Source organism: Mastomys coucha, unplaced genomic scaffold (genome assembly GCF_008632895.1).
Source record: "Mastomys coucha isolate ucsf_1 unplaced genomic scaffold, UCSF_Mcou_1 pScaffold7, whole genome shotgun sequence".
NCBI classification, from domain to species: domain Eukaryota; kingdom Metazoa; phylum Chordata; class Mammalia; order Rodentia; family Muridae; genus Mastomys; species Mastomys coucha.
Window position 1 is genome coordinate 89,188,040 of NW_022196913.1, and position 9,455 is coordinate 89,197,494.

Here is a 9,455-nt window from a genome sequence, read left to right on the forward strand (position 1 = left end):
AAGAATACATGTTCTGTTAAAATTTGTTCTTAAGTCAGTTTAATTGAAGTTCCTTATAGTGAATATTTGGGGCAAGAGCAACTTACCTGGCATATGAGGTCGAGTACAGTCCCATCAACACGAGTATACCTCTCAGTCAACCTTCTCTAAATTTTACCATTCAATCTTTTTTCTTGGCAGCCATTATGATAGGAAATTTAATTTTATTTATAAAGCATTTCATTCCAATTCATGTTACCATCTGCCAAGTTTTCTGTAGCTTCCCAGAAAAAGTTAGTGCTCAACTAGCTGCCAGCTTACTCTAATCAACTGACTACATTTTTCATTCACCAAATTTTTACTAAGCACCTACTCTGTATGAAATGTTAACATGAGGATGAAAAATTGAAGACCAACAACAAACTTTTTCTCATAGATTTCAAATTATCACAGGAAAAAGTCATTAAATCCAGAGGGGCAAGTGAAGTATGGATGGTTATAGGTATTTAAAAAACATGGACAGGAGACAAGGGGAGTACTGTACAAATTAAAGAATAGTGAGAACTCTTGGGAGAATTCTCCAAATTGTTAAGTATTCCTGGCCAACTGAGTGTGTAAAATACAAGAAAATGAGAACGTGAGAATGCTTTGCCATGGTCTGAATTTTGGATGTAGAATGGTACCATTTAATGGGATGAAAAAATCAAGGGAAGATTCAGGTTTCAGTGGGGCAAGTGTGACTTTAGAAATGCAAGTCCATAACTCATAGTAAAGATAACATTTGTGTACATGCGCTCTCATATGCACACATGAACACACCGATCAACCATATTCAGATGGAATTGCAAGCCTTGGAAGACAGCACATTCCTTATGGGATGATTGCAGCATACATGTGCCCTATGAAGCTAGAGAAGTCACTGGGAGACAAAAATTTCTCAGCTACCACGGAAGAAGTTAAGAGGTCCCCCCTCCCCCAAAGAACACTGAATTGGTCAATCCAAAAAGATAGAAAACAGTTGATGGACAGGGGGAGATGGTGAGTGGCCTGAGTTAAGTTGCACAGCCTTGGACTGCTGGAGTCTCAGTACATTTCCACGGACTAGCAAAGACACCATGGTGGAGAGAGTTGAGAAATTAGAGGTGAAGAAATGGTATGGATGGCAGCTGGCTCTGTTAGGATGTTGGGGGCTAGACTTTACTGAGAAGGCTCTGGAGGAGTTAACATCCTTTTGAGAACTGGCAGGTACATAATCACATACATGCAGAAGGGAAATAACATGTGAAATGAGCAAATAAGGAAGATTGGAGAAGACAATAACTATAATACTAAGAAAGTTCTTAACTAAATGACAGAGGATAACCACCACATGTACTTTCCCTGTCGACAGATGGTGGTATGTGTGTGTCCTTTCTCCACAGTATTAGAAAAAACAAAAAAAGATACAGGTGTGAGTGTCCCTTCATGGTAGAAACAATGAAACCTTACTGAATCCATCGAGGTCTTTAGTTGTGAGTCTGATGCTTAAGAAAGGAAGTTAATCTAGTACAGCTGTCTACGGGAGCTCACACAGGAAAATAAACTCATAGCTTTGTTTTTGGAAGCAACCACCCACAGAGTCTTTTTAACTACACTAAAGCAAAACCACCATCAGTTCCTCCCTGGATCTAGAGATATGACATTTACATATTGATCGCTCCTGTTTTCAGAAGTCTGCTCTAGTGCAGCGAATACCACTACTTCTGTAGCAGAAATGAAGAAATAAGAGTGTTGTTTCTTCTCTAACATTAATAGTGTCTTGTTAGTATCTGATATAGATCTCAATGTAAAGGATGTTAGCAATGTTCTTATCTCACATGGTTACTTATGTAAGGGAATTTTCTCTTTGCTCCTTATACAGTTCTATAAAATGAAGAGTAGGTTCAGGTGCTGGAGAGGCTAAGGAAGTATTCTGCAAAGCTGTCCCAGAAATAGCAAATTACACTATTGTAAAAGCATTTTAAAGATAGGTGTTGTGGGACCCCTCTGTCAGAACTCAAGAGGTGTATGGGTCCTAGGTATCCTGGGCAATGAAGGCAACAAGGATTGATCTTATTGGAAAAAGAAAGAAAGAAAAAATTGTGCTCGAGTAGAGCTCTGTCCTCATGGTAAAAGACAGAGAAGTCATCTACCTTCAACACACAACAAGTAGTTTAGGACAAAGCAGACATCATATTCACAATGGGAAAGATAATTATTTTTTGAAAAGTCATTTTAATATGATTCCAAGGGAATTAATCTGACTGTCATAGCAAACTCCCAGGTATTCTATGCCCAATTTTATCTCCTTTAGTAGTACATCCCAGGCTGGTCTAGAACTCATTTTCTAGCTGTGAATGATGAACTTCTGAAAATTGTGACTTTACTTCCCAAGTGTTTGACTTACAGAGCACACCACCACTCTCAGTTTATGAGGTACCAAGGACCATACGTAGAGTATCATGCATGCCAGGCAAACATTATACCAACTGAGCATATCACCAGCATCCACAATTATTCTTTATATTTAATTTTGCTTTCAAAATTTTAAGCCTAAAACATTGGTAAAATTTACTCTACAAAAGTCACCTGTTTAAAATTAAAAAAAAAAATCATGAAATAAATCAAAACTGTGAAAACTCACCAGGCATTTGTGCTCACTGAAATATATGAATGCAGTTTTGCATAACTGATATATTATCCCAGTTTTCCCTAACTGCTTTTTAATAACTGATACTCTCTCATGAATATCTTTTTATTCTACTTACATTGTGTCTCTCTGTGTGTGTTTGTGCATGTATATGTGTGTGCATGCATGTGTTGGTATGGTATGTACTGGTCACAGCTCCTGTATGTAGGCCTGAGGAAAGTTTTCAAGAATCCATTTTCTCTGTCCACCTTATTTGTGAGGATATATCTCTTTTGTTTCCCTAATGCATGCTCTAGGGTAGCTGGACCATGAGCTCGAGCTTGAGGGTGATTCTCCAGTCTCTACCTCTCAACTCACCACAGAAGGCGTGAGATTACAGATGAACAAGTTCTGAAGTGGTTGTTGGGATCAAACTTAATCCATCACGTTTGCATAGCAAACGCTTGTATCCCCAGAATCATCTCAGTAGAAGTCTGTCTTTATTCTTAACGCCTTTTACGTTTGCAGGGCTTGCATCTAAACTTTGAGATTATCAACAACTCTTTTTTCCATAACAACCCCTGCTATCATGAACATTTATAAAATGCTCATATCTATAACGTTTCCCAGAAAAAAAAGGATGACTGAGACATAGGGACACAAACATTCTGGCCACTAACTTGTATCGTCCAAATGATCTCTAGAATAAGGGGTTGATTATATCTTTGCCAGCACAACATTAAAGTGCCCATGGGAACCAGAAATGTTTTGAAGAGACTTGGAGGAAATGGGTAGGGCTCTATAATTTCATACCTTCTGAAGCAGCTAACCTTGATCCTCCAGGGTTGACGGGATCTATAATCAACTTGACATTTACTATTCCGCTCACATTTTCCTCCTATGTATGACAGACTGGGCAGGAATGCGGCAGCATAAAGAAGTAGTCATTCAGGAGCCCCAGACCTTCTTGTGGTATTGAGAGTCAAAACCAAAGTTTGTGAGTTTCTCTTGAACCTCCTTGGTTACCTACCACCATAGATCCCATGTAATAGAACTTTATAGTCTTAAGTTGTGTGAGAGAACATTCAATTTAAGTTCTTCATTTTATATCAAGCAATCAGAAATCCAGACACAGTAATATTCTCAAGTTTAGATAGCTGCATAGTTCAGAAACACTTGGAATCCAGCTCCTTTGAGCATCCATTTTGAGACTCGAATGTTAGTACAGTTCAAGGTACCCTCCTTATGTGTTATCTCTCTCATGATTTGACTCTTAAGCCATGTCTAACACATCCTGATGCCAAAACTGTCCTCTTCAAAAAGCTGAAAAAATTAAGGCAGAATATGAATTAATGCAGTAATTTTTCTGACAACTGCTTCTAAAAACAAGCTCTTACAAATCAGATAAATTTGAAATGATCCCATAGATGTGCTACAGAGCCTTATAAATAAGTCTACTGAGGAAATAATTCTATTACTTAGTAATAGGTTCTTTTATACTACTGGTTTCTTAAGAGAAATCATGAATATGGGGCCAATGTATTACAATTCTTACTCTATGTACTTGGTTTTAACACTCTTTAGTAAATTTCTTAGCCCATATTTAATATAGCCCTTTCTAACACATGTTTGGGTGTCTAAAACTTTAAATGTTCCCATAAGTGTCATAACTTTGGTGAAAACTCTTACTGATCATAAAGCTACATTTGAAAGAATTAAGTCATCTGATAATGAAAGACGACTTTCAAATAGTTCTGTCACATCATTTCTAGACTAAAGTACATGGAATATTTTCCTTTTAGCTTAGAAATTTCCACAGACCTTTCATTTCTCTATTGTTTGTAGTTAAAAACCTTGTTATTTTGGCATTTCAGGATCTTCTGATTTTAATACCTTAAAATATATTTTGAGGAAGAAAAAAGTAATGCATTTCTTTTTTCCTTTATTCAAACTCATACTGATCACACACACACACCTTTAAAAATCACTAATTATTGTAAATGATCACTATGAGTCCTGACCATTAATCTGCATATGCTTTTTGATTTTTTTCAAGTCTGCCAACTGAATTATTCTCTACATCTTACTATGACATGAAATATTACCTAGGAAGAACTATTTGTCTCATTGACTTGATTTCCAGAAATCTAGGCTTTATGAAACTGACCAGACAATGTGTTCAATTACAAGGCACATTTTTTATTAGCATAGCCTTTCAGACACCCAATCTTAAAACTGTATTCATCTTTCATACATTCTCAAATATAGCTTGTTTATTTAATGAGTCATCCATTTGTATTAATATTTTCTTTCTCATATTATTAGTTTTTCTGTTTTTTTCCTTTCTCCAGCCAACATAATGGCTCCTCTTTAATGCCTAACAGGTTTGGTCCACTATCATTTTTTTATGTAATACACACTTATGTATTTATACAATGTACTGATTAATTTCATGTCAACTTGATATAAGCTAGAGTCATTTGGGAAGAGGAAACCTCAATTGAGAAAATACTCAAACCAAATTTGCATATGTGCAACCTTGTGGTACATTTTTTTGATTGATTATAGATATGGGAGGGCAAACTTCACTGTGGGTTGGTAATCTGGTGGTCTTAGCTTAGATAAAAAAACAGACTAAATAAGCCAGGTGGGGCAAGCCAGCACTCAACTCCATAGCCTCTGCTTCAGTTTCTGTTTCCAGAAACTGCCTTATGTTTCTGCCTTGTGTCCCTGTCCTGATTAGCTTCAGTGATGGAGTGTGAACTCAGTGTAAACTGAAATACCAACTTGCTTCTGTTCATGGAGTTTTATCACAGCAGAAAATAGAAACCCTGACTAATACATGTAAGAAATACTTTTGGAGTGCTTTACTAGAGGACTCACTAATAAATCTATAATGCTTAACTCAGAGATGATAATGAGTGGTGGGAATTCTGTGCTCATATACCCATTATGTATATGTATGTGTTTATGTATGTGTGTGCATAGAACTCTTGGATGTTTGTCCCAGATCCTTGATAGAAAGATAGCTGAGTTGGTTGATGAACAAATACAAAGGCCTGAATTTATATCCCCAGAATCTATATAAAATCCAGCAATGGTATACACATCTTTACTCCCCAGTGATGGTGGTGAAGGGTGAAGACAGACAGCTCTTGGAGGTTTCCTGGCCAACCACAGTAGTAAAACAAAACAAAAGCAAAACAAACAAACAAGAGTTCTAAGCCCAAGAAGGGATTCTGTCTCAAAGATATGAAGCCAAGAATAATACAGCAGGACACCAGAAATTCTCCTCTGGTTTATAGGTACACACACACACATACACACACACACATACACACACACACAATTACCCGAGAGCCAAAGAGTAGTCTCCTGTTGCATGAATTTCATAATACATTAATGTTCCAGCCACTCAATAAATCAAACGTGATATATGATATTTTGCATTCTTTGACATTCAGAATGAAATTTCAGGTCATGGTCTTGAATTCAATCTTTCTTTACATTTCCCCCTGCAGTCTCACACTCTTTGTTCTAGAAACTCCTCATGGGTTCTTTTTTTTTTTTTCAAACATGCAAATCAAAACACAACTCTTCCTGTGGCTTGTTTCATAGCTTTCCAGTGTTTAACATATTACAACTAGACCTTCTTATTTGTATGACTTTGGAAAAGTTCCCTTTTACTAGCACAACTTTTACTGTCTAGGTCAATAGAGTGTGATAGGCTGAGTTTGAATCTGCAGTCATTGGCTCATGTGGCTCATTGGGGAATGAGCATGAGAAGCTCCTTGGCATCTCTTGTTACTTAATCATATAACTTTTCATGTATTTGTGTCTTGAATCGAAATGGATTACCAGCTTCTGCCTCATAGTTTTGAGTAACATAAGACTTTGTAATACAGGACAATGTTCTAAGTCATTATTTTTGTTCATTCTTAGGGGAAGAAAAATGGTAGAAGAAAATATTAATGACAAAAGATGACAAGACAGTGAAAGGAACCACCAAGAAAATAAGAGTGATTAATAAAACTCAAGTTAAAATAGTAATACAAATAATACACACTGACATACATGTCATGACCAAAGAGTGAAGTCATCATACTACAGATAATCTGACCTTTGGACACAAAAACCTTATCTGAAGATTATATACAAGAATGTGATATACTATAACAAAGAGATAAGTTATTTAAACATGTATTTTCCTTGGAGATATATCATCTCATTAACTGCCTATGTTGTGTTTAGCTTTATAAAGGCAAATGAGATCATCCATACTCAGGCTTGTTCAACTCTACTCTGACAAGTAGCAAACAGCTGTCTTTGGTTGCAATGTTGTGACTCATAATATATTCATCTCAAATGCCCTTGTATATCTTATAGGCCATATAATCATTAACACCACCACCATTATCATCATCATCATCATCATCATCATCATCATCATCACCATTATGGAAATAGTTAATCATTGTGTACAGTCTTTTTAATCTTCAAAGCTTGTTACAATTCCTTAACACACTGAAAATGTGACAAGTTCATACAATATGTTGAATTTTTCACTATTCTAGGTAAAAGATATTAAGTGGTACAACTCTTTTATTAGAGTGTACAAACCTAAGGTGTCCTATAAGCTAGGGAACAAATTATACAAAATGAAACTACAGAGCTTACAATTATAATTATTGACATTACTTCTCCTTTGCTCTTAGTAATTATAGAAACTTAAGATATTAGAAAAATACTTTTAATGTGACTATTTTGTTAAAAACTATGCTCAACAGCAGTACTAACTTATTACATAAGATAGGTGTCTTGCTAAGCTTCATCTTAGGCAAAACAATGATTTCTTGGTCATGTATAAAATCTCAATCTTTTCTGCTTATTTGTTGTGAATAGCTCTCTGTATCATGCAATTTTTAAAAAGTTGGTTACACTATTATTCCTACTAAACATTGGGATCACTTTCCCACTAATTTGTTTGTAAAAGTTTTTTTCTAGAGCTTATATGTTGCACTGCCCCTCGCCCCAGTGTATCCTGGGAGATTCATCACTATTTAAGTTGCTCTTAACTCTCAAATTTATAAACCAAAATCATTTGAAATGTTCCTAGTTAGACCTCAGAAGGATGGTGAGCAGAGGCAGATCACTATCTCCTTAGACTGGCATTTTTCTTTATCAATATATTACTCATTAATGATTTTATCATTCATTATTCTATTCTATTTTATGTCAAGAATATTATGAGTTTGTCAATATACCATACTGGTCAAACTAAAAGAGTGTTACCTATTTGCTTTGTTGAAAACGATAACCGACATGGATCATTATAATAAAACATTGCCATGAGCCACTGTCTCCCTGGCTGCTTGTTCTTCATGAGGGCTATGGAGGCAGGCCACTGCTGTGCAGGAAGGGATTTATGCTGTACTTGTATGTTTCAGCCTTGCTGCCTGACTCTTACAACAGGCTCTGCAGAAACCTCTTTGATATTTCCCTTGCACTGACGTGTGGGTAAGAGAACAAAAATATACCTCCTTCCCCTGTGTGATCCTTTGTTTATGCTGGGGGTTGGGAACACATGTTTCAATGAAAATCTTTCTTGACTCTCTATAGATGCTCAGAAGTCTTAATCGGGGTCACGACCCAAAGAAGGGAGCCAATGGCATGTGTCAATTCCTAAGTAACCTTTCAGTTCATAAGACAATAGCATATTTTCAACTTCACCTAGATGTTCTTATTTTACTATTATTGGCTATGTAATACTTTTATAGCCATTTCAAATTATTCAGGCACACTTTGTTCCAGATTATTATTTGTGACAGTTTATTATAATGCTGACATCCATTTGTAAACTATATTACTATAGCTACTCTTCTTCAATTTTTAAAAAGCCAAAGAAAAATATACTTGTAATTCCCTTTTCATATTTTTATACAACAGAGTATATATTATGATTTAGAATCTTCCTTTTGGTTTGCCCACTTTTTCTTTCATGTATTATGGCTAGATAATTCAGTGAGGGCTACCTTGGAATGAAAATATTCAATATTTTATTGAAACAGGAATGTTACCATATTGTCTCCTTTAAAATTCTTCTGAGCAACACTATGGTATTTTTAGAACCAGTTAGCAAACATGTTACTAGAGTGCTTTATAAGCCTTCAGATCACATCTCATTATTTCTTGGGGTAGAAGCATGGGCCGCGGTCATTTTGTTGACATCAGAAGGGAATTGATTCTCTTCTTCCACTCCATGTCCTAAGTATCAAACTCAAATACCGAGCTTGGAAGCAAATGCCTTTACCTGCTGAGCCATAGCAGAGACACACATTTAAGTAATATAGTCACACAATTACTTATGCAGTCATTCTTCTCATTTGCTAAATACCGTGAAAGCTTATACAGGCCTCATATGACATTCAAGAATAATATCTATGGTCAGGCAAGCCCATAATGCACCTTTACTACTCCCTCCACTCTTCCAAATATGGTGCCCCAGCCATATCCTAGTTCTGTATAACTTGCCTTAGCCACCCTTCCCCAACTGCCACACTCTCCATTGGATCACATAGATCTTCCCTAGCAAACTTCCTTCACCCAGCTCATTGCTTTATCCTAGTCTCCAACTCCAGCAAACATTCCCTGGAAACCCACAGGCCACTCCCATCAGCAGATTGGCTAATTGCAAATCTTCACTTCTCCTTCTACTCCTCCAAATACAACACTGTCCCCACCCCTCAGTTTCATACCCAACTCAATAATAGAACATCTGCTGTAGCATCCCATCTCCAGTGGGTCACACAGATCTTCTCCAAACCACCAC